This window comes from Numida meleagris, chromosome 4 (assembly GCF_002078875.1).
Source record: "Numida meleagris isolate 19003 breed g44 Domestic line chromosome 4, NumMel1.0, whole genome shotgun sequence".
NCBI classification, from domain to species: domain Eukaryota; kingdom Metazoa; phylum Chordata; class Aves; order Galliformes; family Numididae; genus Numida; species Numida meleagris.
Genome location: NC_034412.1, coordinates 34236583 through 34264293, shown reverse-complemented (window position 1 = coordinate 34264293; position 27711 = coordinate 34236583). Strand labels below are relative to the sequence as shown.

The 27711-nt window shown below is 42.1% G+C and overlaps 1 long non-coding RNA gene across 1 annotated transcript; it reads left to right on the top strand.

The window, feature by feature from the left end:
• On the top strand, nt 1-27681 carry LOC110398440. The gene is made up of 3 exons (XR_002438382.1): nt 1-146; nt 13048-13165; nt 26744-27681. It is a non-coding gene; the product is annotated as an uncharacterized LOC110398440 (long non-coding RNA).

The following is a 27711-nucleotide window of genomic DNA, read 5'->3' as shown; positions in this document are numbered from 1 at the left end:
CAGAGCTTTTCTTTCCGGTGGCTTATTCTCTGCAACAAATGTAATAGCAGCCGTAAGGACCACATCCAGCTGACCTAAATTTGGTAGTGCCTATTCAGTCATTGCTTGACCGAGCTTGGGTGATGCACCCACTTCTTAGGGTGAAGGTATGTTAGTGGTTTGTATCTGAAAGCAGGGACTCCTCTTGTTGCGGGGTTCACTGGCGGCGACTGGTAGCCCAAATTCAGGGTGTGACTTGGAATTGTGCTTTAGGAGCTCTTTTAAGATGCCTCTGCTATTCCTTAGTGGAGATTAGTGGTACCAGCTGATGTAAGCAAAACTGGTCTGTGAGGAAAAAGCTGCACTTTTGGAACAGGTCGTGTGACTCAGTGGAGAGTCATGCAGAATGAGGAAAATAGATGTCGTCCTTTGTTGGGGTGTAAATGTTTCCCAGTATTCACTGCTAAGCAGCTGCATTGTAATAGCGGTTGTTGGATCCCTTGAGTTTCAGAAAAACCTGGATTATTACCAGATAATACCCTTTATCTCTGATCCAAGTTCAAAGGCATGCCCTTCTATTTTTTGTCTCTTGAAAAGTTAATGATATCTCTCTGTGAAAGAACTATGCGAGCCGAGCAAGAGAGATGTATTCATGCGAGCTGGAAACGTAAGGAACAATGCCCTCTCAAAGGGAGATGTGTTGCTAATGCATCTATTATCCTGCTTCACTTACCTACTGTAGCTCATGCCTGGGCTCAGAGAGAGCCCAACGCTGCAGACCATGGACAGCTGTAAGCGCACAGCCCCTATGAAACCTTTCCTTTTTTATCTTACAAACATTAAAGGTAATATAAAGGTGACCTTCAAACTTGGGTTTAACGCTGAAGTAATTTTCAAGCTATTTGGTTTTAAAACAGTCTCTCAGACTGATCTGCCCTTTCTGTTGTTTGTTAGTTCTTCAGGGGCTTACGAATGGGGTTGAAGATCTGTGTGGTGTGCAGAAAAGCCTCTGGACCATGCCTCCATGGGAGGGATTTGGCTTCTCTCATGTGTGTTTGGTCTGAGAGAAGGAGGCACGAATGAACTACAAAAAGGACTTGAAATTGGAGCTGATGTGGGCCTGGGTGCAGCTGTAGGGAGTGTGAAGGGTTGCGTATTAATGCTGAGAATCAACTGCCATGCCTGGGTCTTTGTTTGCAGAGGATGCGTTTTCTCGAGTCTTGCATAACAGGCAACCTCAAATCCCAGTTTCTTGGGTTTTGTGTGCATTTTCAGAAACATGCTGCCAGAGTACCAGTTTAGTATATTTACAGTAGTCAGCTCAAACTAAGGAAGCGTAAATGCATGATGTGAATGCAAGTTCAGTGTGATAGACTTGTAACTTCTAGAAAACCCAGAGACTGGTGTGCGTCAAGCAGATCGTTTGGCGCTGTGAGCTCCTGCTCTGGATAACTGAGAGATTTTTGAGGATCAGGAGGAATTTCTAAACAAGGTTTGGTTTTGATCACATTCAGTTCTGGGTCTTCAGAGTGTCCTTTTAAGCTGCTCTCCCTCTCATCTCCAAACCCTGCTTCAAGTCCTCAGAGTCCCCCACCAAAGGGTGGCTGGCATTTCAAGCCAGGCTGTTTCATCTTGATGCTAATCAGCTTCACCTCCTCCCTGTGAGATAGGCAGAAACATGTCTTGGTGAAAAAAAATGTGTGTTGTTTTGATAACTAAGACTTGCAAACAAAAATGGGGTTCTGTAAGGCAGAATTGTAATTTTGCATATAAACATCTGCAGTCAAATCATCTTTTGGTGTCTGTTTGCATAGTGCTGTAAGGGAAGGAGTGTTCTCTAGCTATCATCCTAGGTGGGACCAATGTGAGACAGTTCAGACTGGGAGAGACAAGCTTATCCAAGTGGTTGCTCTGCACCCATTGAATGGATAGGGAGGACTGTCCCTTTCCCTGTGCATTTTGTAGCTCTTTTTTCCTTTTGCTGTTCTCAGTAAGAAGTAGGGTAAATCCTGCTGACTTCTGGCATTGCCTGGCTCGCTCTCTGCTGTACCATAGCCTCCTGCTGCTCTGGAGGGGTACTGGTGGCCACGCTCCTGGCAGAGCTCTGCACCGAGCACTCCTTACTGCTGCAAGAGCTCAGCTCCACTAAAGGGGGCTTTGACTTGGCTTGTTCCTGCTGGCTTCTGCTGCTGAATCCAGTGGACCCAGGATTCCACTCATGATTGGCGCTTCCTTTAAGGTTGTGTTAGATCATGTTTGACACTGTTGTAGGTGTATCAGACAAATTGCAAAGAACAGGAAGTTCCTTGTATCATTTTAAATAGTGCAGTAAGTCAGAAGAAAATGTACATTTACTGTATTTAATGAGAAGCCTGGCAGATGAGTTGAGGATCTTGTGAGATTTCCTCCTGTGCTGTATAGTCAGCTGGTAAGTGGGGACCATAGCTGTTAGACGTGGGCTGTTGGAGAGACTGATAGCAAATACCAGGGGAAAGTGTGCTGATTTGTCACTAGAGAGCTTCTATTTATCTGGCATTATCTTAAAAAAAAAAAAAAAAAAAAAAAAAATTCTTCTCAGTACTTTTCTGCCAGTCTTGGTGAGGAAGGTTTTCTTCTTAAACATAACGTTACATGCATACAGACCAACTAATGAGAAGAAAAGCAGTCCTCAGCTGTACAGATGGGAAATGATCTTGTGCTGAGTTGCTTGCAGATGGATTTGCACTTCCTGGTGGCACTCCATCAACATAACTATTAAACTTCACCTGGATTTAGCTTTCACTACTTTATGTATGGAAACTGCTTCTGCGGGCTTTGACCTAGGGACCAATCACTGGACTTGCTTTTTTGTTGTTGGAGCAGTCATATTTAGCTGAAAGACTACTGATTTCTCAGCGGGATCTGCGAAGGTCTGTGTAAATCTCAGAATGCCACCTGACTGTAGAAACAGGTTTCTGTGCTTATCACAGAAGAACTTTATTTCAGCCCACATTCTTTTGCAGTACGCTTAGATTGAGCTTAATCTTTACTAATCTAGTGAGGGTTTCAGCGGAGAAAGCAGGAGGGAAACTTAATTGATTCTCTTTAAATGAGCTTAGTAGTAACTAGCAGTGCAGCTGATAGATTCAGTTGCTTCAAGTGCCAGAGAGCTTTACGTTCTGGTGATGGTATGGAGTTTTTCTAGATGTTGTCTTCTTTAAGGTTCTTGTTTGCTACCTCAAGGAGGTGTGTAAAGAGAGAACAGCCTCAAAATTGCTGAAGGCCAGTGCCAGAAGTTAATGTCTTCCAGCACAAACCATTGGTAATTACTGTCAAAAAGGAAGGAGGACCAGGGCAAAGAAGTGCACCTGCCTCTCATGAAAAGTATGCTGCTCTGCAGTGAGAAGATAAAAGAAATACTGACTTTTGTGCTCCTGCATTAAATGTGCACCAGAACCAGGAGAATTCAAGTCTTGGGGGATGTGTGATTTAAAATAACCAAGTTCAGACGTGTCTGGCTAACAGTATTGCTTTCATAACTGATGGTGCATGCTTCTTTGCTTTCCTGTGCTTAGAAACTGTTGTAAAAATTTGGCACTTGTTTTTAAAACCACAGTTGGCTGTGCTCGAGAAAGTTTTCCTCATCTTTTCCTGCAAAAGATGAAGAAAAAAGACACCTCAGACAGGACAAAAACAAAACAAAACAAAAACCAACACACAGCAACAAACCAAACAAAAAAAATACACAAGAGAAAAACAGCAAGAAACCAAATTGCTGAATTGAGAGTATGGAAGAAATATATCAGTAGGTAGCATGCAATTGCTTAAGTGGCATTGAGTTGAGTGTTGGTCCTATAAGTGCCAACATCCCACTGATAGTATCTACTTTTTTGTTAGGCATGTTTGTGTACATGCCTTCTATATAATCTTAAGTCTTTTCAGTGCTGTCATTTTCTCCCGTTCATCCCCTGCATAAACTGCCTGTGGCTTTGGCACTAACAGCAGTGTAAGTTAATCAAATTCCACAAAATTTCCCCCTAATGTGTGATATTTCGATTCAGAGCAGGCTTTAGGGTAGGAGAGATTGATATGGCACGTGTACATTTTCAGGGAAAGAAGGGAGAAAACCAGGACAGAACTGATAAGTAACCCGGCTAACCTCCCTCCCTGTATACAACCCTTGCTTTTTTCTTCAATACAGCCTCTTTCAAAGCAATCTCAGTCTTTCATCAAAGTGCTTTCCAGTGCACTCCCAATGGGTTTACATAAATCTCACTGTTCTTGCTCTTTTTTTTCTTTCACAGCCTCCACAAGTCCTTGTGTTTCCATTTCTTTAAAACTTTTATCCTCAGGTTGCTACTGATGGCAATACGGATTACCTATCAGCACCTCCAAATATTCCACAAAGCCCTTGCCTGTTCTCACCCTGCAGTGCTTACAGGCACAGTTGTGATGAAAGAAACGTGAAAGGCACTGTTAGGCAGTCCTGAACCAGGTTGAGTGCATTCCCCCTCTTACAGCTTATTGCTTTCTGGATGTTTCTTTTGACCAGTCATCAATCATTGTGGTGGTAACTCTGAAGCGATTCCTGAAATATCTGTTCCTCTGATAAAAGTTAACAATAGCTCATACAGTGTGAGAAAAGAACGGCACGTTGGGTTTCAAGTTAAACAAGTACTTTGTTCTGACTCTGGTTTTCTTTTCTTTTTTTTCTCCCTTTTTTAAAAGTAAAAGATTTTCTTCAGCAGAACCCCACTAGTTAGCCTGAGAGACCACTATGTGCATAAGTATCAATTAGAAGCAGCAGAGAAACAGGTCTGCAGGCAAATGGAGATGCGTATGGTCTGATAGATAAGAGCTCCAGGGAATGGGAGAGAAGAGTGAGACACCAGCTTAGAGCTTCCTTTCAGTCTCCAAAGTTTACCTTTTCTGGGAAGGTTTTTACAGGGTGCTTCAGCTTTGGAAGCCTGGTAAGCTCACCAGCAGAGGCAGAGCATTGCCTGGCTGGTGAAACAGGCCCTCAAACTGGGGGTTTAATCCGTCAAAAGTCAAAGAAGGGTGAAGAGCTCCATGCAGCCCCTTCCAGGGGCTCAGATGCACTTTGTGAGAGGCACGCAAGTGCCTCTGCCTGACCCTATGCTATTGCATCAAGGGTGGTGGGGAGGCTGATACTGCAGGACAAGACAGTAATTTGTGTGGCCTTAGGTTTCTGGGCTACGAACCTACATGTTCACTTAAACATTCTCTCTCTGTTTGAGTTGTATTTAATTTTTATGGGCTGGGAGTTAGAAACGAGTAAAAATAACTCCTGTCTTTATCCTGCTTCTGCACTGATAGTGTTCTTCCCAGAGCTTTGATTTGCTTCTTTCCTTTGCTTGGGTTATTTCCATTTTAAGGCCTTGTACACTTAGAAGTGAATCACCCTTGTAATTGAACTGCAAGCTGTGAGCTTTTCTCCGTTCTTTGATTAATCTGGTCCATTGATCAGAAGCATTTTTGGGAAACTCTGGAAATTTCTGAGTCACTCTTGGAGTTTAAGATATTCCTGTGCTTTTGATTAACTTGAATAAAAGAGCCCTAGCAGGATTGACACATTCTTTTGCCCCAGTATTGACGCTGACAGTTCATTCTTGTCTATCAGCTCCACTCTTTGCAGAGAACTTGCAAATGAAGACATTTTTCTCACTAGTGGATAGAAAGGCAATAGAAAGGGGTCCAGATTAGTCAGACTTCAGTGGCTATCTGCAGCAAAAGGCAGAAAGTTCAACAACCAGTGGGGAAGTGAGAAAACTGATTTTTTTCAGATGCCAAAGGAACCACTCATCCATCCTTAACTTTGAGAGTAAAATACATCTCTGCTGTAAATATTGAGTTAGCCACAAGTTTAGGAGAGGCAACTCAGTGGATTGGCATTGCATAAACACTTCGAATAGAGCCCACAGTAACTTGTTGAAAGAATTACTAGGTTTTGTAGTTCTTTAAAAGTTCCAACTATCTCTTTTTTTGTTGGAAATGTTTCATTTACCTTCTTCCATTTTGTTTGTCAGGAGAGTTCTTCAGATGTTGCAGATCCTGTTGTGGTAGCTGTCAGTATAAAAAAGCTTAGGTAGAAAGGCTTAGTCTGCTAGTAATTCGTTGTAGTAGAGCTTAAGCTGATAATGGATCTGATATCAAAATGAGCAGGACAAAAACGGGCTTAAATTGCAGTAGGGAAAATTTTGATAAAATTAGGAAAAATTTCTCAAAAATAATGGTGGTAAAACCACTGGAAAATAATGCCACGGACTCTTTCTTGCTGGAGGCATTGAGGAAGAGTCTTGAGAAACATCTGTGTGGAATAACAGAGGTGTAGTGGAGGCCTCTTTGGGGCAGTAGGTTGGAGTCAATACCCCTTGGTCCCTTCCAGCACTGTGACTCTGTGACTGACAGAAGCTCCTGTCGCGTGAAAGTTGTGAGCCTGATGCAAGTTTCCTTGGCTGAAGCAGAAGAAAGGCGAAAAGGTGCTAAGACTTGTTTTGTGTGCCTTCTTGTCTGCTGCAATGCGCTGACAGTATTTCGTGCATTAAGCATGATGAATAGGAAAGACAGATACAGAAGTCTTAATTCTGGATTCATTTGAGGTAACCACAAGGTCAGCTGAGTTCAAGAAATCTTTGGACAGTGCTCTCAGAAATGTGGTTTGAATTTTTGGAGGTCCTGCGTGGAGCCAGGAAGTGAAGTTCGTGATCCTGGTGGGTCTCTTTCAGCTCAGGGTATTCTGTGAATTTAATATACTGTACCTCACCTGGCGTTTTAGTAGCTTTAGCTAAATGCAGTGCTCTAGATTGTAAGGTAGTGCATATTTTTATTTGCCCAATTCCAGGCACAAACAATAAGGTATTTGTGATTTCATGCTCAAAAGTGAGAAGCTGGAGATAACTGCAGTCATTTCTGGGAACTCTTGGATGGCAGTGCCAAATGCTGTGCTTACATTGGAACAGAAGATAAATACAGTTCCTTGCTACATTTTGCAGATTATTTTGGGTGATGAGCTGTGAGAGATGAGTAAATGATTGTCACTGATTAACTCAATTCAGAGTGCTATAGAAGCAATACCCATTGCCCTGGAAAAGACAGCGCTTAGAGTGCCCTGCAGTGCTGGAAAGGGGCCCTGTTCCTGCTTTCTGTGCTTATCTGATAACACAGAGTTGCAGTATAGGTCCACATCTACTACTGCATCTACTCAAGGATGGCTTCATGGAGGACAGTGGTCAGGTTTATGGGCAGGGTAAAACTTGAACATCTTCCCTTGTGACACTGGGCCACGAGTCTGTGAGGCCTGTACTTCTAAGTCTCCTGATGCATTTGCAGCTCTCTCTTCCCTCAGCTGAACAACCACCACCATCTACCAAATGATAGGCTTTGTTCAGAACTGGGGCAGAAGAGATTGTGTGTGTGTTGGTCTCCATGGGGACACCTCTCAAGTCTCATTACTCATTTTTTGGATATCTGGTATCAGAACTGGAGATACGATTCTTGACATCACTAACACCTAGTATGTCGTTGTGGTTCTAGCATTAAAACAGCCCGTATTAGTCTGTTATTTCTCGTTTTCCTGCGTTTCTGCTGCTTGCTTATTGCTTTTTGCTGGCCAGGCTAGTTCAGTAACTGCTTGCAACATGCTTGTTTCAGTGGTTAAAGATTTATTTCTTTTAAAGACAACTCTTTTTACAATGTTCTTTTTCTTCAGGAACACATCCAGGTAGTGCAGACAAATACTAATTGATTGATTGTATCTTCAAGGCTGAGAGAACTGAATTACTGGATTAATTTGGCTCTCTAAATGGTACTGTGGGCCTTGTACAGTATCTCATCAGCAGGCAAAGCCGTTTCTCCTGCATCTTACAACTTCAGATAAGGGTCAGGCTTTCTGTTTATACTGTTTACGCTCTTTCTGAGCTTCAGATTTACCACTGCTGTAAACAGAATTTACTCAGTGTCCCCAATGGAGCAGTGTCTAGTAGAGGTTAATCCACAGGTGAACATCCTCTGCAGTATGTTTGCAGCAGCACAGATCTTATGGATTTCCGCTTTCCTCCTTGTCTGTGGTGCTCCCGCTTTAAATGATGAGAAAGGAGTTTAAACCTGTGCAGAAAATGGAATCCTTGCTGAGGGCACAGTGGATCATGCAATTTATGGGACAAATCCGTCCCAGGCTTGTAAAGCTTGGGAGCTGCCTGCTAGAAAGACCCCATCCTTATGGGGTGTTGCAGCAGTTGAGTCAGCGGGTAGAGCTGAACCTGGAAGTCTGTAGGACTGATGAAACAGAGGAATGCTAAGAAGCAGCCATTCATACACGACCTTACAGCTTAAGACAAATGTTTCAGCACCATCTATTTGAATAAAAGTTCAGTTTTGTATTAGATTAGGTTTTACCAGCATCACCAGGTTTTACTAAATGATTTGTGGAAGCTTGGCAGAGGAAAATATTAAGATGTACACAAGTAATCACTAATTTACAGGCTGTGCTTTCTGTGGGTTTGCAATTTGTGAGATGATTAGAGCCAAAGTGTATGTTAGTCTATTAAATAGGCAAAATAATTAAAAGAAATGAATTACGGCCTGGGTAGATTACCTTGCCACTGGGTCTTTTTACATTACTTCTGTAATGAAGTTTTGTCAGCTGTACTTCTTGTATTGTATTTCTTCCACTACATTTGCCTGAAAGCCTGTCCTAGAACAAGAGAGGCACAGTGTTTGCTTTTCATGTAAGAAATGTTTTGCTTTTAAATGGAATTTTCAAGAATTGTAATATTGTTTGTGGAAAAAGGAGCTATTGTTTCCTTAAACAAAGCATCATTTCTTTTAGACAGCTCTAGGTTTAGCACCTAGGTGCCAGGAAACAAAGGAAAGGTCTCTGCAGTCTGTTACTCATTATGTCTTACTATTAACCAAAGTTAGGCATCTCTTTTAAGTACTGTCTCTTCCTCAAGAGAAACTGAAGAGGAGAAGCACCTGAAATGCTCAGTCCGTCTGAAGAGAGCTTTCTAAGATGAAATGACTTCTAAGACGCAATTTGCTATTGGAACCATCTTTTTCCAGTGACTACAGACAGAGCTCAGATAGTTGATTAAAAGTAAATGCCATTTAAATGGTTAAGTGGATAAATGCAATGCTCATTATGAAAGTTCTCTGTTCTGGGAAAGTTGAAATAAACAATCATTTTATTTAAACTTGATAAGAGATTGTGAGTTCTGAGCAAAATCAAACTGAGACATTTGCTTGAAATGGTCCATGGAAATACTTCTGCACTGTGTCCTTTTCCAGAGTAACATGAGCTTTCCCTGGTCCAGTATTTGAGACGGAGCTTGGGAAATGTGAGTTGGAATCGGGAATGAAGGAAATAATCCGGGTAGTCTTCTTTAAAAATAAAACATTGAAGTAGCATGGGGGGGGGGGAGGCACTTGTATTGGATCTTCTGTGTCTTAGTGGTGGAAAACTAAAACATGCCGTGGAAAGTGGCTCTGGGTTTAAAAGCAAAAGCCTTGGTTTTCTGTCATAGTGAGTTAGAAAATGGTTTTTTTAGTCTGCCTCACAATTGAGACTTGGAGTTTCTCGAATACAAATGCTGTGGTTTGTGTTTGGTTTTAAGGTATAAATTTTCAGGCTTGTGTGACTGACTTGTAATTCAAGGAGTTTGCAAGGAAAGAGCAAGGCTCGGCAATGCCCATCTGTGTGGAAAAATGACAAGCTCTGAGCTGCAGGTCTGCAGGTTTTGTTTGTCTCTCTTCCTTAGTCTGTAGCTTGAGAAGAGAGTGATGGCTCTGGGTGCATGTCGCCCCACCAGCCTCTGTTAAGGAAGGGACTTGCTGGTGAGCTGCTCTGGGCTGGTCTTGAGGACACCAGTTACTGTGCAGGCACTGACTGATTCAGGCAGCAGGCTGGAGATCAAGGGGAAGAGTGTACCCCTCCTGCAAGAAACTTACGTACTTAATTAGGAGTATGGAGAAAACAAGGCTGCTCTGTAGCCTGCTACATTTGCAGCAAATTGGGCTAGCAGTTCTTCCCAGCTTCCATCCTTCTGTGAGGTACTTCTTTGTTAGCAGGGGCGCTGTGTCCATGGCGCACAAGAAGAGAAGTGCCATCGTGCTGCTCTGTGACCATTGTGCTTATGACAGATGTGTCAGAAAGCATGTCTGCAGTAAATGTGAACTCCAGACAACTTAATTAAAGAAACAAAAGACAAAGAAATGCCAGCATCTGGGCAGTCTGATGCTCAGCCTTAGTGGAGCTCACGGGTGTTGGATCTTCTGTTCGAAGTAATTGCATAAGCAGACTTCATCATCTCCTCCTCAAGCAGGTCCTATAAAAGTAGTGTAGATGAGTGAAGTATTGAAAGGTGGCAGGCATATGACTTTCCATCTCTCTTTTTTTTTTCTTTTTTCCTTTTGGTAATGAATAGGGGTGTTGTCAGCTGCCTGCATTGTGTTCGTCACTGTCAGGGCTGGCAGTGTAACAGATAAGTGGATGGATTCAAGGCCACCCAGGGAATGGAGCCTGACAGGACCTCATTCATCACTTCCATTTCAGAGGTCTCTGTGGAAGAGCTGGCATCAAAGAAGTAATCAAGGCTCACAAGACCATGGGGGGGCATGGGAGGAGTGCTCTGCATTGCAAACAAACTGAGCTGTCAAATCTGTTTTGTAAATGAAGTGTTTTTCTGGAGACTGTGTTTATAACCGTCACCCTAAGCGTACTCCTCATAATATACAACTACCATGGGAGCCTGGGGCCACAACCTGGGCTTCTCCCAGCCTCCAAATAAAAAATTGTGATTGCAGGGAGAAGTCAAAAGGTGTACGTGGGGAGGTGGGGACATTTAAGATATGGCTCATCCTAGCGGGTTGTTTCATCAGGTAGCCTCTCCATCTTCAGCTCTGCTCTTGGCACCCCAGCTCCATTCATCTCGAGTAATTGGCCCGCTAAGTTTGATGCCTTGCCTGTTGCAGATGAGACACGTGGTGCAATTTGCCACTGGCTATGCGAACTTTGTGACAGCAAATGAGCCTGCTCTAAAGATTAAAAAAAAAAAAAATCCTGTTAATATGGACCTAGGGGACAAAGGAGAAAGCATTTGCTAGCAGTGTGAGGTTTGTATCGATAGCTCTTGTGTATGAAATCATGCCAAAAGCTTTAGGTTTCTAGAAAAAGAGCAGGTGAGCACTGTGCTCAGCTGGATGGCTGCTCAGCTGTCAGTCTCTTTTGACAGGCAGGATATCCAGCTGTCTGTGCATACGGAGTGTAAGGCTGGATGAGCAGGTGAAAGGAAGACATTTGCACTAAAATGTTAAGAGTAATGTTAGCTCATCCTTAATGTTTTCTTCTTCAGTTTTGTTTTTACAGACTCACAGATGATGCCTGGCCAGGTGCACTTGGTTACCTGGCAAGAGGGGCTGTGGATGGGACTGTCACCCACTGACCCTGTGCCTGTTCCCTGCACGCAACCGGCCTTGCTGCTGACCACAGCTGCTTGGTTTAGGGGCAGAGTTTATTTGGGTGTGACAATCTGAGCACACCCACATTACCTGATTTGGCACACAGGGTCTAGGCTTGTCCTTGATCCCTCAGGTTACCAGACTCCCATTAACTGTGAGCAGTTTAACATGAACTTACGTGCTTTGGACTGGCAGAGTAGAAACTTCCTATTGGATTACCATCTTTCTTACTAAACACTTTAAAACACTCACTGTGACTTATGCTACTTGGAAGTTACATACATGTATGTGCTAAGAATACCTTTACGTAATGCATTAGATATTTTCTTTTAAGTTGCCAAGCTTGCTTCTGAGACCTAAGCTCTCTTGAGGCAGCAAAAGCTTAGTAAGTTCTGGAAATAATACTGATTGAATGCAGCTTTAGGTGACAGAAAAAAACAGCCAGAGGTTGTTCAGGGCCTTCCCCTGCTTTGGGAGCCTGGGTTACGGTCAGCGTTCAGTGCCCAAACCAGTCTTAAAAGGCATCCCATGGCAAAACATTTGCCACGATGAGAAGAATTTCATAAAATGGCAATGATCTTCATTTGTATAGCACTTTTCACCCAGGAGGAAAAAATAGTGCTTCACAAAACGATTTTTACAGGCTGCACCAGCACTGAAAAACAAGCTCCTCCCAAATGAAATACACCGACTGCTAAGCAGCAGCACTACTGCATGAATAAAATAATAAAGCTATTTGGAGAGGAGTTAATGACTGCCATTGAGCAAGTCAGTGATTGACAAGCCGTGGTAGGTTTTGCTGAAGGTGATGAGAGTTTGAACTCTTCGGTTTCCAGGAGAACAGAGGATGCAATTCCATATCCCTTTGCAGAGATAGATCTAGAGGGAGCAGCGAGCAAGGTACCAAGGGGCTTCTTGGATGTTGAGAAAATGCAGTTTGATGGCCAGGTAAAAGAAAGAAAGGGGGAGGAGGATGGACAGGTTGCTTACTGTAAGCGTGTCTGGTGTGGCCCTGTCCCCTACTGGCTTCAGCTTCTGTGTCCCCTGGGAGTTTCTGTAGTGGCTGCAGTCAGAGGTGAGTCAGACCAGCTGGGAGCTGGTAGGCTGGGGAAAGTTTGATGGTCCAACCAGATCAGTTGGTTGGTCTGGCCAACTCAATATAAAGGAAGGTAACACTGCACTTGTTGGCAGGAGAGGAGTCATAAAACTTCTCCATAATATGTGCTAGATGGGAGATTTCCTCTGGGAGTTGTTGCAAACTCAGGGCGGGGTGGGGAGGAGGAGTTACTCCACGAGGTGTGTCTGCAAGTCTGGATCTCAGAGCTTTGTCTTTGGCATCTTCTCTACTGGATTGTGTGAATTGTCTTTGTAGACAGAGGTTGAAACAAAGAGTACCTGAGTGCATTCCCAATCCTTGCAGGTAAGGAAATGACCTGACAAGTCCTGGAAGGAGAACTAGGTGCTCGGGCCAAAGGATTCTCAGTGATCTAGCTCAGTAAAATGGCACAAAGGCAACTGAGCTATGGAATCTGAGAAGACTAAATTACTGTGGAAAGTGTTATGCATTTATACCTTTCACAGCTCTCTACAACTTACCCTTCGCATGTATTTTAGGACTGGCACTCTCAGGGATGAGTCATCCTCCATTCCTGGGTAGTGGAAAGATTCCTCAGTGCAGGGAAGAGTCTGTTCCTGACCAAACTTCCAAGAGAACCTGACCTGTTTCCCACAGGTAAAATCATAAAGTCATTTGTCTTTAATAATTCTGATTAAACAGAAACTTCAGCAGTCAGATTGTGAGGATTTAGAAAGCTTTAACAACATACAGAATGGTGATTATGAACCACTTGCAAAGTTCAGGTATATTTGGATTTGCTTCTAAAAGTCAAGAGAGTGCAGACCTGACGCTGCAATTTAGGATCGTCTTTTGTTTACAGATGTATTTATTACTGGCATAAAAACCTCAGGAATTTCCTATGCCACAGTGGAAGTCTGGGAGAATCACTGTGTGAAGGTCAAAATGACCATTAGAGAAATTTGAAGACAAATTAGAAGCTGAGAGGAAAAAAGGAATTGTGAGGTGTCTTTGTGAAAGACAGAGATTCCTAGTAAGTGTGTTTCTATGATCACTTTGTTAAATGGACGTTTCTGTCTGTACCAGCTATGTATACAGTGATACATGCAGTAAAAAGGTAACTTGCATTGAAGATGCCATAAAAGTTCTTGTTGTCCCTTGCTTCCATTTGCCACGTTAACATGTCTTTTTGCTGTGAATAATCAGGTTCACTGCTCTAGAATGAGTAAGAAATACATGTATTTCATTTTATTTAATACGTATGGTCCTGGACATAGACACAGAATGTGTCAGGCCGTGCAAATCAAGCCAAAATAAATATTGAAACAGCTACCAGAGTTTGTCTGTTTAAAATGAAAGCCATGGAATTTAAAACAGCTAGCCCAATCATGGAGAACATGGAAGCAATATCTGCATTATATAGCAAGAGGCAGTCTTTGAAGGGTGTGAAAGTTCCACAGCAGGTAAGTGCTTCAGCCTTACAGAAATTGAAAACAATACGATATTTTGGCTCAGATAACATACTTGCTTCTCAGCTTATGCAACCAAGAAAACCAAAGTTTCAGTTGCTTTATCAGCATTTGGGAGTTCTGTAAAGAACCTGTCTTCCATTTTAGAATAACTGTTTCCTGAAACGTGCTCTCTAATGCTGAGATCAGCTATGCTTGGATGAAATTTAAACCAAGAGAAAAGGTGAGGACAAAGAATTGCAAATCAGGGATTAACTGCTTTGGCATTTAAAAAACAGGAGGAGGAAAGATGAATCTTTGCTCCTCTTTATTGCAGTAGAGCCTAGAGCTGTGCTTGTACAGAAATAGAAGCACAAAACAGAAAAAGCAAGCTGGCAGGTGGTAGCAACTTGTTACCAAACTGGATTTGATGCTTATGGTATGTGGGGTGGAAGGGAGAAAAGACTGGCTGTTTCTCCTACTATGGAAGGCAGAGCTGATAGTGTTGAAGGTCATGCAGCTTTATAGTCTTTCTTATGAAGTAAGTCATGAGCAAGCAAGTAAAAAAGGACTTTGTATCTTCTTAAGAAAATGGTGCAATCTAATTAGCATAGCTTGTTTTTAATTAATATGTAAGATAATGACAGTGAAAGAAGGCTGAATAGTTTACTGGAGTTCAACTATGCAAAAATGTGTATGATAGTGCAGCCCTTAAAACATCAATAACTTGAAGCAATTCCTTTAGATAAACAGTATGCTGAAGATCTGCAAAATAGGCATGCATGGTAACAGCTGAAGTCCATATTAAGGCATGTTTGCTTTCATCAAAAGGGTATTTTATGTTTTCTAGAATTTACAATTTTTATCTACTGAAGCCAAAGAAAAAGTTGTAGTCCATGAATGATAGCTGCAAAGATGGTACTTTGGTTATAATTCTTGTTCTGACTGTAGCTGAAATGGGCTGATCCTTGCTAGAGTGTCTGACTCAACCAGCCTCAGCTGAAGGAGACAACTCTTGTACGTGGTGATTCTTTGTGGTCTTCAAATGAAATTTCCCCTATCTTTTTCTCAGTGCTGGTGAGCTTCCCATACGTGCTATTGTGTAGTGAGAGAATAGTAGTTCAGCTGTCTTGATTTTAAAGCATGCTGGGAAAAGGGTTAGAGAGTCTGGTGCGAATCCCCTGCAGCTTCCCTCATTAGTGGTGCCTCGACACTATTCCAGCTCCATGACAAAGTGTTTTTTTGCCAGGCAGTGCTGAGGGGGGATCTACAGAACAACATTTCTGACTTCCGTACCAGATGCTACACCACTGCACAAAGATCTCACATGGGCAGAAATGACCTTTAGGGCATGGTGAAGCTCCACTGTCAACAACTCCCCATGTAGCAGCACAAGCTCTGTGCCAGCTAGTAAGCACTGTCAGCGCCTGTGTGTGTCAGCAGAACCTTGTGGTTGTAGGCTAGCCAGCCATAACACTGTGTCAAACCATTTCCTCATTGCCTTTCATTGTTCTTCCTTTATAATGTTAGGATATGGACTGATCTTCCTCCCTCAGATTTGCTTTCACTGTAGACACAGAAGTTGGTTTCCTTTAATCTGTTTTATCTGGTAGCCTGGTAGAGGGAATAGGCTGGACTCTCAGATGGGTGGCAGCGGCCTCTGAATAATGAAAGGACGTGGTTGGACTATTGGTGACTGAGAGGTAAACACAAAAACAAGGTGTCAGTGAGCAGCAGGATTTGTACTTGCTCTCTGCTCTGCTGCCAGCCTGAGCTTTTGGGCCCTCTGTACAGCATTTGAAAGAAACTTCTGGCTGTCTTGATTCATCTTTTAAGAAATGCTTTAAAAAGAGAGAGGAAAGCATTCCTTGCAGAGAGAATGAGGAAGGAAGAGAGGAGAGAGCTGTAAATATAGTGATTATTTTAAAATAAAATGTAATTGTCTTCATGGAGGTGAAAGGATCGCATTCAGTAGAAGATGTGGGGAAGAAAGCTGAGACTAAGCATAATTCAGTGCAGTGCTCCACGTGTTCAAAGTGATAGCCATATCCTCCACTGTTAAGCACCAAGCCTCTGATTTTTTCTTTTTTGTCCCCAAATGTTTATTGCATTATGAAGAAATTAATGCCTAAATAAAGTCCATGCAGCTCTCCTTTCTCTGATAATGTGTTTTCAAGTGCCCAAAGCTGGCAGATCCGGGATGGTGCAAACATAATATAAATAACAGTAGACTCAGTAGCCCAGAACATCAACCACTCTAATAAAAATCATGACAAAAAAGAAAACAAGCAAGCAGTCTGGGGAACTATGAGCGAAAGCAACATAAGGAGGTGCTGTTCTGGTGCAGCAGACTGTTCAGAGAGAAATCTAGGACAGAGAAGAAAAATAAATGGCAATCTCAGTCATGTTGACCTAGGGATCTTGTCACTCGAATATTTCAGGGTCAGCTATTAATTTCTTATGCTGTTGCAAAACCTTGCATCAGTATGCCTTGTACTGGTGTACTGCCAGTTCTTTCTGGTTAACATGGATATGCATTTATAAGTGCCAGGAGAGAAACCCTGATTTCCAAGTTTTATTTCTCTGTTTTTCTATTAAAATTTGTGGTTAGATCCATGTATTACAGAAACATAAATATAGGAACATGGTGAACTGGATCATCAATACATTTCATGGTACCAGTGACATAATAACCCACATGAATTTTGCTCTTGTGGTTTATTATGCTGGTTCCAGGACTGTGGGAAGTATTTATGATCTTCACAATCCAGTGATTATATTTATAATCACTAGAAAGAGTCATTTGTACTTGGTAAGAAGATGATTTTTTTTGTTTCAGATTTATTGTTTTTATTTCTCCAGACTGCACTTTGAGTTTAATGCTGAAGTTCAGAAATTTGTAAGTGGTTTTCTGTCATAGACCCAAATAGGATCCATCTTCCTCTGCAGTGAGCAATTTGTTAGTATCCTGAACAGGTCTGAATGCTCTGGCAGTGGCTGAGCTGGGGGAGGAGGAGTGTTGGTTGGTTTGTTTGATGCAGTCAACGGTGTGTGAAAGAAATATTGCATGCTGAAGGTCACACTGGCAACTCTACATCACATAGCATGAGCAGTGCCATTTGAAATTTTACGTGACAGTTGAAGTTGCCAGAAATAAGAGGCTCCAGAATAGCATTTGTTCAGCGTTATTCTTCAGTTGTCAATGATCTCCCTGCCTATGAAACCCTTTCATGTCTGGCTCTATGCTGGTCTCCCAGCAGGCATGTTGGAGTGGTCATAAGCTTGGAGTGGTTCTAAGCCCCTTGGTGGGCAACTTCTGGCTGTCGCATAATGCTTCTGTTTCCCTGCAGTGATTTAGAACTGGAGCCTAAACGAGATCTGTGAGACTCGGGTGACTTCAGTGGGTTTTGGACTAAATCTTCATCTGTGTAGATCCGCTTTCTCTATTTGAGTGATGTTCTTTAAACAGAGTACACTTAAAACTTAAGTTAGCCTTAGTATTTGACAGTGACCCTGCAGAAAGACTGATGTGAATATTCTCATTTGCTTATGCAGTACATAGGAGGAAGATGTAGTAAATAAGAGGAAAGGTGTTTGTTCTTGGAGGGGAGTCTTATCGTTTGTTGCTGGAGTGGCCACTGCTCTGCTTTCATTCAGTTGGATTTTTGGGAAAGAAATGAAACTCTTTAAGGAGGTTACTCCCTCAAAGTCAACAGTAATAAGTATGTGTGTCAAAAAAATAGGTTACAGGAAAGAGTTGTAATTAAAGGACTAATGGGATGAGGGCCCAACCTCTTTGTTTGAAATCCAGTTTAGTAACCAGTTCTTCACAGGAGAGGAGGTTGCTGACCACACAAGGTTGGAATCCTCTATTTCTAGCTTTTTTTTTAAAAATGCAGAAGCTTCTTTTTACTATGTATAGCTTTGCCATGTCCTATTTTCCAGCTGCACTACTACCTACAGTCTCTGAGAGAAGAGTTTTTTTTTCCAGTTCAGCAGGTGTTCAGGTAGAGGGGTCACGCTTTGATTTTCCTTATATGGACTTAGTTCTTCTTGTCACATTTTGAGCTTGATGACGGGGTTAGTTGCATTCTTGATTAAAAATAAGTACATATTTGTGTAGGCATGAAATGTCTTGGCATTGCCAAAGTGTGTGATGAGAACTGTCAGCTGTTTTTTCTTACTTCTCAAACCAATCTGTTCCTTTGAGCTGGCAGGTAAGAAAGAATGCTGCTCTTCAGAAGCCCGCTCTTCCGAAGTAACAATTAAAAAGTGATTTTGCTGCACTCTATTTGCCTAGTAATTTTGCCTTTGTTAATTCTAAGAGCAAACCCTCTACTGGCATTAGTGATCTTGAACATAAGAAGGATTTATACCAAAATCCCACTTCTTAATCTTATGCAGTCTGAAGTATTTAATGTTTGATGAGGTTTGTTTTCGGAAGTTTGATATCTGTGCTTCTGAGAGTTTAAATAGTGTTGTAGTCCCTTCAAAATCAGGAATTCAGAGAATTAGGTCACAATTCAGTCAGCAACTTTTTTACAGTTCTTATTTTCTTCACCTTGTGCTGTCCTATTTAAATTCCTGTAAAGTAGTTGTGAAAAGCCTTCTCTTTGCTGCTAAAGAGAGGATTTTTTTTACGTTGTAATATCTAAGATACGGAATATCCCAAAATGAAAACACAAGGAAGGTGACGCTTCTTAGTTTTATCACAAGCTAAGCAAGCAAAATTGACCCGTGGTTGGATAAATAGCGCTAACCTCCTCTGCTTTTAATCTTTTCAACTGCTTCTGTAGTAAAACAAACTTAGTTATCCAGAAGTACTACGTTCTCAATAGTGAGAAGAAGGTCTTGCATTTAGCTCTGAGCCCAAGCCCTAAAACACGGGAGTTTCAGCCTACTTCTGTAGCATTATAAAAAATGACAGTAATGAACTGGAAACCTTTCTGACACTGGGGACCTGAACTATTGCTGAGGAAAAGGTGCTGGGAGTGGATCTCTGGGAGGTCGTGTAGCAGGTGGGTTAATCTCCTCGGAAGGGTTTCAGTCTCTTTTTGCAGTCCTCTGTGGGAAGTTTGACCATCTAACTCTTAAGTCAGCAAACTGACCGGTAGTGAGTGCATGATCCTGATCAGCAACTGTTGAAATAGCATAACAAATGCAGTCTTTGCATGAGACTGTTTTTGAGGTTTGAGTCCGAATCTCCTTTGCCCTCTTATTCTGCCTAGTAATCTAAAGAAATTTGGTAAAAAGATTTCTAGCGTCATGCTGATTGCTGGTGTAGATGTCAGCATGTCTCCCAGGAGAGTGGAGAATGAGCTCCTTTCTTTCTTTCTGCCTATTTGGGTCTCTCATTTACTAATTAGCCCAAGCATTCCCTTCACCCTTTTGCACTTAATCTCTTGGTTACTCTTCTGCAGCCCTCCAACCTGAGCCTTTACACTTGTGTAAGATTTTTCCTTATAACTCAGGCTGACCACGCTTTGGGACTGATGGGGCTATTCAGTGCATGCATGCTTAGAGTTGCCTGGAAGGCATTGCATTTGGGATCAGAAAAGTTCCAGAAGGTGTACAAATATTAAGCTAGATAAAGCTAACTATGTCTCCTTAGACACAGAGGAAAGTTTTTTTCAGGAGGAGGTTTTTAGAGACTGCAAAGAGATTCTCATTCAATGAGAATGAGATTAATTGTGAACTTGCCCTATTTAAGTAAGCTGTTTTTAAGAGGACAAAATAATTTGGAGAATAAAGGCATCCTCTCACGTATGCACTGGAGTTAGTGCAACATGAGAGTCTGATCCTACTCAAGTAATACGAAACCAAAGGGCTGCTCTGTGGGTTAGTCTCCAGATGTTAGGCCGTTCTAACACCCATTTTAAAACTAATGAATGAACTAATACTCAGAATCTTAAATCTTCCTTATCTGTTTATTGTGCCAGTTTATCCTCATTTCCAAGCTCAGGCTCATTGCCTCACTCTCTCTCTGACTGAAGCAATCAGTGGTCTGCTTGCAGAAAGACGAGAAAAAGCATGTGCAGGCTGTGCAAAAAGCCCACTGGTTTGCTCAGTCCAGAAAACTTCTGGATTATTTTCCTGCCAGATATTTAACGAAGAAGGAAGCCACACCTTCATTAAACTTTTAATGGTATTCAACATGTGCTCCTCTGATCTTTCCTTCCTTGGATGTCTTTGTGCATTTGCCTTGTTAGCTGTCTCTTCTTATGAATAGTTGATCTGTGAGTAGGTGTGCGACAAAGTTCATTGTAATTACAGTGACTTCATCTTATGACAGGATGCTATCAGAACATTGCTAACACAGGAGTTTAACATCTCTTCATTCTGCTTTGTTTTGTGAAGTTTCGCCAGGGTTTAAGAGAAGTTCACCCATTTCCAATGCTTCATGTGCTCGAAGAAAGTTTTAAGTATTAATTAGATAAAACTTTCAAAATTTATTTATATTTTAACAATAATGAGATGCACTTTGGCTCTCAATAACTTGAACAGGTTCCTCATACCTTCTATGTTTAATGCTTTGGCTGGGTATTTTCAGGTAACTAATTTCATAGCTTTAACCATAAAGGATCTCTTGTATGAGCTGCTGCTTGCAGTAGTGATTACAAGCGTATATGTATTTTTGATATGGAGAAGCTGCCATATACAATCCTTTTTTTAAATGAAAAATATTTGCAAATAGGCCTTAAAGAAATTAAGCCATCTTAAATGTCTAAGGAGGAAATGAAATCTTCATGTTTCAGTGCAACTTTTCATATTTAAACAGAACAAAAACCAATTTAGAAGCAATGAAGAACTACAAATCATTTCAGCATACAACTTTACTTCTTTGATATTGGAAGAAGAAACATTTTCCAATTATTACAACAGAAATGACTTTTTTGCGCAGACTTCTATGGGAATTTACATAAGGTTTTCCTGGGAAAAGTAGAGGCGCTTTTTAACTGAATATTTGAAGATCGCCTCTGGAGAAATATAGACTTCAACCCAAACACCTCCTTGAAGTATTATGAGCACAATGCAATTTCTTTTAAAAGCACAAAAGGGCTTTTCTAAAATGTCTTATCAAATTTGTTTTTTAGAAATAATTTATATTTATACTGAACTTGTATCTGAAAATGATCTCTGCATGTAAGATGATTTCATTTTTTTCCTTTGTGTTTTCTCTAAAAACAGAATTCTTTAGATGATTTGTCACTTGCTGTTGAAGAGCCTTATATGATACAGAGTTTATAAAATAAATGTTAACATCGTCTTTCAGAATACACTAGAACAATAAATAATTTTTTTTTAAAAAGAAGTTGTCAGCCGCTTTAGGAGTTTCTCTCTAAACTGTTTGTTATGCCTGCTAAGTCTTTCCCTCTGATGTGCGAGGTGATCTTTGAAAGGAGAAATCTCCAGGAGTGCCCTTAATTTGCCTGAGCATTTTGTTAAACAAAGTGTATAACTGCAAACATCAGCAGAAGGTTGCACCATCTCTCACCATCTGTGTGTAATTGTTGATAACCTATTAAGAGTGCAGTGGTGGTGATTACAGGTGGGACTGGAAGCTTTACTTTTTCCTAGGGTTGCCTGGCATTTCCCATTATAAGGCTATTTTCTGTTCCATTTAATAACTTTCTAGGGTTTGAGCTCATTTTCCATGCTGGGTGACTGCCTCCAGCTCTTGCGTTTTTTTATTTATTTAGAAGATTTTTCTAGTTCTTTTTTTTTCTTATTTTTGTTATTTTGGAGGAAAAACAGAGAAAATGCTTTTTCTTAAGGGAATAATTACAGTGACCTTTTTTCCTTAGAGGCACAGCTCTCCTCTCTTTCCTCAGCCCTTCAGACTCTGCAGGAGGTCTGCCCTTGAGTATGTGAGTGTGGTATTTTTGTTGTGCTGGTGAAATCCCTGCCTGGGCATGCTGCTAGCCCTAAACCCAGAGAGCTCGCTGTGGCTTTGCAGCCCACACTTAAGAAATTCAGGGTGCCCGTGGGCCTCTGCTTTGTGAGTGGAGGATATGGTTATCAAGGCTATTGGAGTGCACGGTATCCCCATCTGTGTTATGAGATGCTGGCTGCCCTGCAGGGGGAAAAACACATTGGGCAGATAGAAGGAGCACAAGTGGCAGGGCTGCGAAAGGACAGAAGTAGCTGTAAGAAAGCAGGATGAAGGCTCTCCTGGTTTCTGGGCATCAGTTCTTCCTGAAGTCCCCTCTCTCTCATGACATGTTTACTACCTCTGCAGTATGTGTAGTAGAGAGTTTGTCTGACAACAATATTTGACTCTGTTTTTAATCCTGAAGTGACCATCTATCTCATTAAAGGGATGCACAGTGCTGGCAGAGATGGTTTTGCCAGTAAAGTTCATTTTGTTTCTAAATTTGCTATCTAGCGATGCTAAATTTTGTGACATTAGAGAGGAATGCTTGGTTTGCATCTGCAGGGGCAAGCCCAGGAACTGATGAAGACTGATTAGGTGCTGCAATCTGAACAGAAAGTGAGGAGCACCAGAAAGCTCCTTATTGTCTTGTGGCAGTAGTCTTCAAAGGAAGCAAGGGCTATGCTGAAATTGCTTTATTTGCTCATCATGCATGGTGGTTGCCTGCAGTGTGTTGAAAGGTCCAATTAGTTGTGTACTGTTCCTGTGTCGGAGTAACTCCGTAGCGCTGCTGGTAACTGCCAAACTTCTGTGCCTCAGTTAGCGGCACCCAGAAAGCACAAGCCTAGCTAATGCTCTGACTGTTCACGGGCCTTCGTATTCCTTGGTGTGAAACAAAATATGCACTTACTAAGCCCTACGATTTTATGTTGCTTATTTCCATTGGTAATAGGGAAAACAAACAGTTTAAGTGCGATTGCAGAATTCAGTATGCAGCATGTATTATTCATGACTCCCCAGCGCTCTTCTCTCCTCCCTTGCTGAGCTAATGCGGCCAGTCCATAAGGTATGATATTTAGCAAATAATCTGTATGTGGTCTGTTCTGAGCTTTATGGCCAGCATTGTGTACTCTTTTCTTTTGAACCATTTATAACGTAGTCGGAAATGAAAACAAGGCAGTTTCTCTGTGTAAAAAAGGGAATGACAGAAGTGACTGGTTTCTCAGGGCATCTGGTGCTGAGAACCTAAGAATCATAGAGTCATTAAGGTTGGTAAAGACCTGTAAGATCATCTAGTGCAACCATCCACCTACCGCTGATATTGCCCACTAACCATGTCCCTCAGTGCCACATCCACATGTTTCTCGAACACCTCCAGAGTCGGTGACTCCACCACCTCCCTGGTCAGCCTGTTCCAATGCTTGACTGCTCTTTCTGAGAAGTTTTTCCTAATATCCAACCTGAACCTCCCCTGGAGCAATTTAGAGGCCATTCCCTCTCCTCCTATCAATGGAGCTGGGGCGTGGTGCTGTGCCCAGGCCAGTAGCCCACTTTCCTTGCCTGTGGCAGCTGGAAGAGGCCTCGGGTGGGTCCCCACACTGGTGCACAGCAGCAGCTTGGCACCCTCAGGAGCACTGCATGGCTGTGCCCCGAGTTACACATGCTCCCTGCAGCTCAGGATTTTGCTGGGGGTGAGCAAGAATTACTGGGGAATGAACTGAACAGGGGAGTAAATAACAAAGGCAATGACTCGTGGGCTTTGTTCTACTGACCTGTGTAATTTACCTTGTGTACTGAACATAGGTTCTTGTTGGAAGTGATTTAGTTATCTGGTAGCTTGAGTGTGGACAGTCTCAGAGATTAAAGCGCAGTTAACCACAAAATGAGTTAAGTTTGCTAGGAGCCAGGGCCATAAGATGAGACCGAAGTGGGGATCTCTCCTAGAATGCCCATCTAAGGGAAGGACTGAGAAACAGCCTGTACCAGCATACCTTAATGTTTTCATACCACTGGAGCAAGTGGTATGCAGGGCTTTGAAGGAAGGAAAACACCTTGCAACCTGTGGAGGTGATTACCAGCTTTCATCATCTGGTGATGGTTGTATTAGTTAAGGCTGGTCCCTGTGGTCTGATGGAATAGACTGAAAACTCTGTAAATATTCATGATATCTTTCTGGGATCCAGAAGGAGTGAGTTTCTTCATCTCTTCCAGGCTGTGCAGCAGCAGAGTGTTCTGATGCTGGTATACTGGACTGAGTCAGAAATGTGTGCTGTAGCCCAGTGGAGTAGCAGCTTCCCTGTGAAGAGCAGAGCTGTTAGGAGGGCTGCAGAGGTGACCAGAAGTGCCAACTCCTCACAGAGATGTGTTGAATTTCTAGCCTGTACCTCAGTCCAGATAGGGCAGTTTTAGAAAAAGTTACCTTGAGCACTGCTTTTTTCTTTCTCTTTGGCTTTCTGCCCCAACAGTAGCATAGAATTATCTTCGCTATCTCAGTTAACTGTGCTAACAGCAATCCTCAGTACACACTAAATTTGGATCTTCCAGTTCCTTTAAAGTGCTATTAAGGTAATGACAGTGAGTATGTAAATAGACTCCTTGCTCAGTACAGCTGCTTCCTCACTGAACACTGGCCAGGGGTCATAGCTACTTACTGAAGGATAAAAAAAAGAGTTGTTTGGTTTTTTTTTTTAAGAAGTATTTTAATACTCTGAAGCCAACGCAGTTAGGGCATACAAGCCTGTCTCTTCTGATTTCCTGAAACCTCAGCCAAATTGCTAACAAGGTTCCACTAAGATAAATTTAATCCTTGCTAAAGTCTGAAATGGGAAGAAGCTGGTTTGACTCATGATACCAGTTCTTGATTGAAAAGAACAACTCATACTTCAGAACTGTAATTCCTTCCCTTTGTATCTGCCCCATCAATTTGTTTTAACTCATTTGTGACTTGTCTTATGCATGTAAAACTGTTTTTTGGCTTATGTTATTTGTGTGTGGGTGCCAGACTTGACTGAACTGCAGGCAAAAAAGAAAAATGTTAAGGATGTAATAGCAAATTTGACTCCTGGATTCTACATAGTGAATGCAGAACTAGCATTTTTTTCATTGGAAAATCTCTTGCTGTAGTGTTCTTTGATCTACCAAGGTGTTTGCTCTACTAAAATCTCTACTCATCCAAAACATGTTCCTGAGAGTGTTTTGAGAGTTGCTGAATGACAACGAATAGAAATGTTAAATCTGGAAGTCATTTTCTTCAGATGATAGACACCTTAAAATAAAAATGGATTCATCATTATGCACCACAACCATTGCTTCCCTAAAATAAAAATGACTAAGTCACCAAAATTAATCACTGAGTGGCTTGGTATTTCAACTAGAGCACAGTCGTGTAGCTATGGGTTAAGTGAGTGGGCTTCCGGAATAATGTTTTTTATGCCATTGCCTGTCAGGGCAATTTATTCTGGAATTGTTGTCAGGGGAGAGAGTGTGAATAGGGTCACCCTAGAGTATGAAGCAGTCACTCTTGTCTATCAATCGCAGATCTAAGCACACTTAAACTTGTTCGAGAAGTTCATTCTCCTGCTCAGGATTTATCTGATTCTTAATGCAGAAGCACTTTAAATACCAAATTGCATATAGAGCTCTATCCTGTACCTGATTAATCTTTTATGCTCTGCTGTAGCCGTTGTGCAGCTGTTTCCAAGAGATTGCTCTGCAGAGGGCTTGGACTGTGTGGAAGAGTCCAGGGAAGGAAGCTCTACTGGTACCTGATTTTAAAATAGCAGTGAAAGGAGGAGGAAGACTTTGGGTATGTGGGGAAAACAAGAGGAAACATAGCAGAGAAACAAATGCCGCTTTTCTATCATGTCCCAAAATCTAAATGAGAAGACTCAGGGAGTTATGGTGGTGTTGGAGGTGAGCTGTTGCTGGTCTCGCTGTCAGCTAGATCAGCCTACATCACTTCAGTTGATGAGGTTGCTGGTGCTGGATGATAGTTTTATGAATGCTAACTGGAATGTCATCTTGGGTTTCAGCAGCAGCCAGCAGTGCACAGTCGGCACAGGAAACGCCAGTGCTGGTAACAGCACTCCACCTCTAGGTATACGTGTGGCTTAAGTCCTCTTACGAGCTTCCTGAGAATGGTGTTACTAATGTTTGCAGTCATCCCATAGTAATTCCCATCCCCAGACAGGGATGGGGCCTTGCTGTTTCCGCTCCTGACAGTTTTCTTCTCTTCTGCTCCTCTGTGGAGCATCATGAGCTGTCCTGGTCCCTGAGTAGACATGAGGCTGAGTGTGGGGAGTATACGGTAAGCGTTTGGAGCACAGACCATACAGAGCCTCCCGGCCCCTGCATGCTGGGCAGGGCAGCTGTGGATGAGCTAGTCTTGGCAGGGAGGAAGAGATTCTGCACACCTTACTTTTCTGTTTTGTGTCCAGATCAAGCAATCTTTTCTTTGAACTGACTCCGGTCCGTTCCTTTTAAATGTTTAGGAAGCTCCCCTTTGCTTTGTTGCCTCCTCACAACTTCTCTTGCTGCTTCAGGAAGGTGGCAGAAGGGCCTAAGTGATGTGGCATGGTACATGATATGTGTGATGATGTTGCTGTTAGAAGCTATAGAATGAGCTGGAGGAGACTTTGTAACTGTGGCAGCCTTTGTGTAAGGACAGAGCATGGCATTTTGCATTCACGAGCAGTGAAGTGGCTGCTGTTTCAGGCTGAAGGCTAAGGGGGATGATTCTGTTTGTAACCATGCATAACTGTACAAGCACGATTACCTGCTCTTGTACAATGCCTCTTTTAACCATTTAGTAGCAGAGGGAAGAGGAAAGTGGGACTAAATGAAATAACAGCTTACTTAAAAATATTTGGACTTTTTGGGCATCCATGTACCACTAACATTTTTATCTTTTATCAGGTAGGTTTTCTTTCAAAAGGAATTTGTTTGTCGTGTTGCACTGGCGCAGCAGCATGTGGTCCCTGTTTCCAAGGCGAGGGAGGTCAGCAGGACTGCTGAGTGATGTGGTAATAAATGAGAGATGGAGAAGATGGACTGCCCGCTCCTGCCCACTCACCTCTATCCTTTAGACGACGATAGACCAGATAGACTCGAGGACATGCAAGGGCTGCCAAGTAGTTAACCTGCTGGAAAAAAGAAAAAGGAGTGCAGCTGCAATGAACGAACTGTCCTTTGGTGAAAACATCTTAATGCTTCCTTAATTACACCCCTGTAGGGCATGCACATCTTAATAGCTAGCAGTGTCCACATGGAGATGGCAATTCAAACTTAACTCTTGCGAAGTTTCGGTGAGAACAGATAAATAACTCTTTTACCATGTTTTTGAGAAGCCTTAAGGGAAAAGAAATAGAAGTGGATTGGAGAATTGGGGCCTAAAGTGTCTGATATTACTGTATTACATTGCCTTTCTGCTCCCACTGAAATAGCGATGTGCAGCATAAACCATCTCCTTACCACGCATATTCTCACAGCTTGACTATTTGCATGGGAAAGTTTTACAAGTTATTTCAGCAAAGCTGTACTAGAAAATTGCCTTCTTTGAATGATTCTTCTCTAGTGCAAGCGCATCTGCATGAGGAGGCAAATACAGCTAGTTTTATTCAAATCCTTGCTTCTGGCTCCACTAGTACTTGTCCCACTTTGGGCAATACTGAACGTAGATTAGATTTTCAGCTGAAATGGAGGTTGTAAGGGGAGAGTGATCACTGAAGATATCTATACTGTTTTTTCCCTTTTCTTGTCTCAGTTATCATCAATATAATCTCTTGTGATGTATTCCAGTATGGGGAAATTTAACAATTGGTCTAAGCCTTCAAACCATGTAATTCAAAAGCTTCTCAGCTTGCAGATAATTTAAATAAATAAAT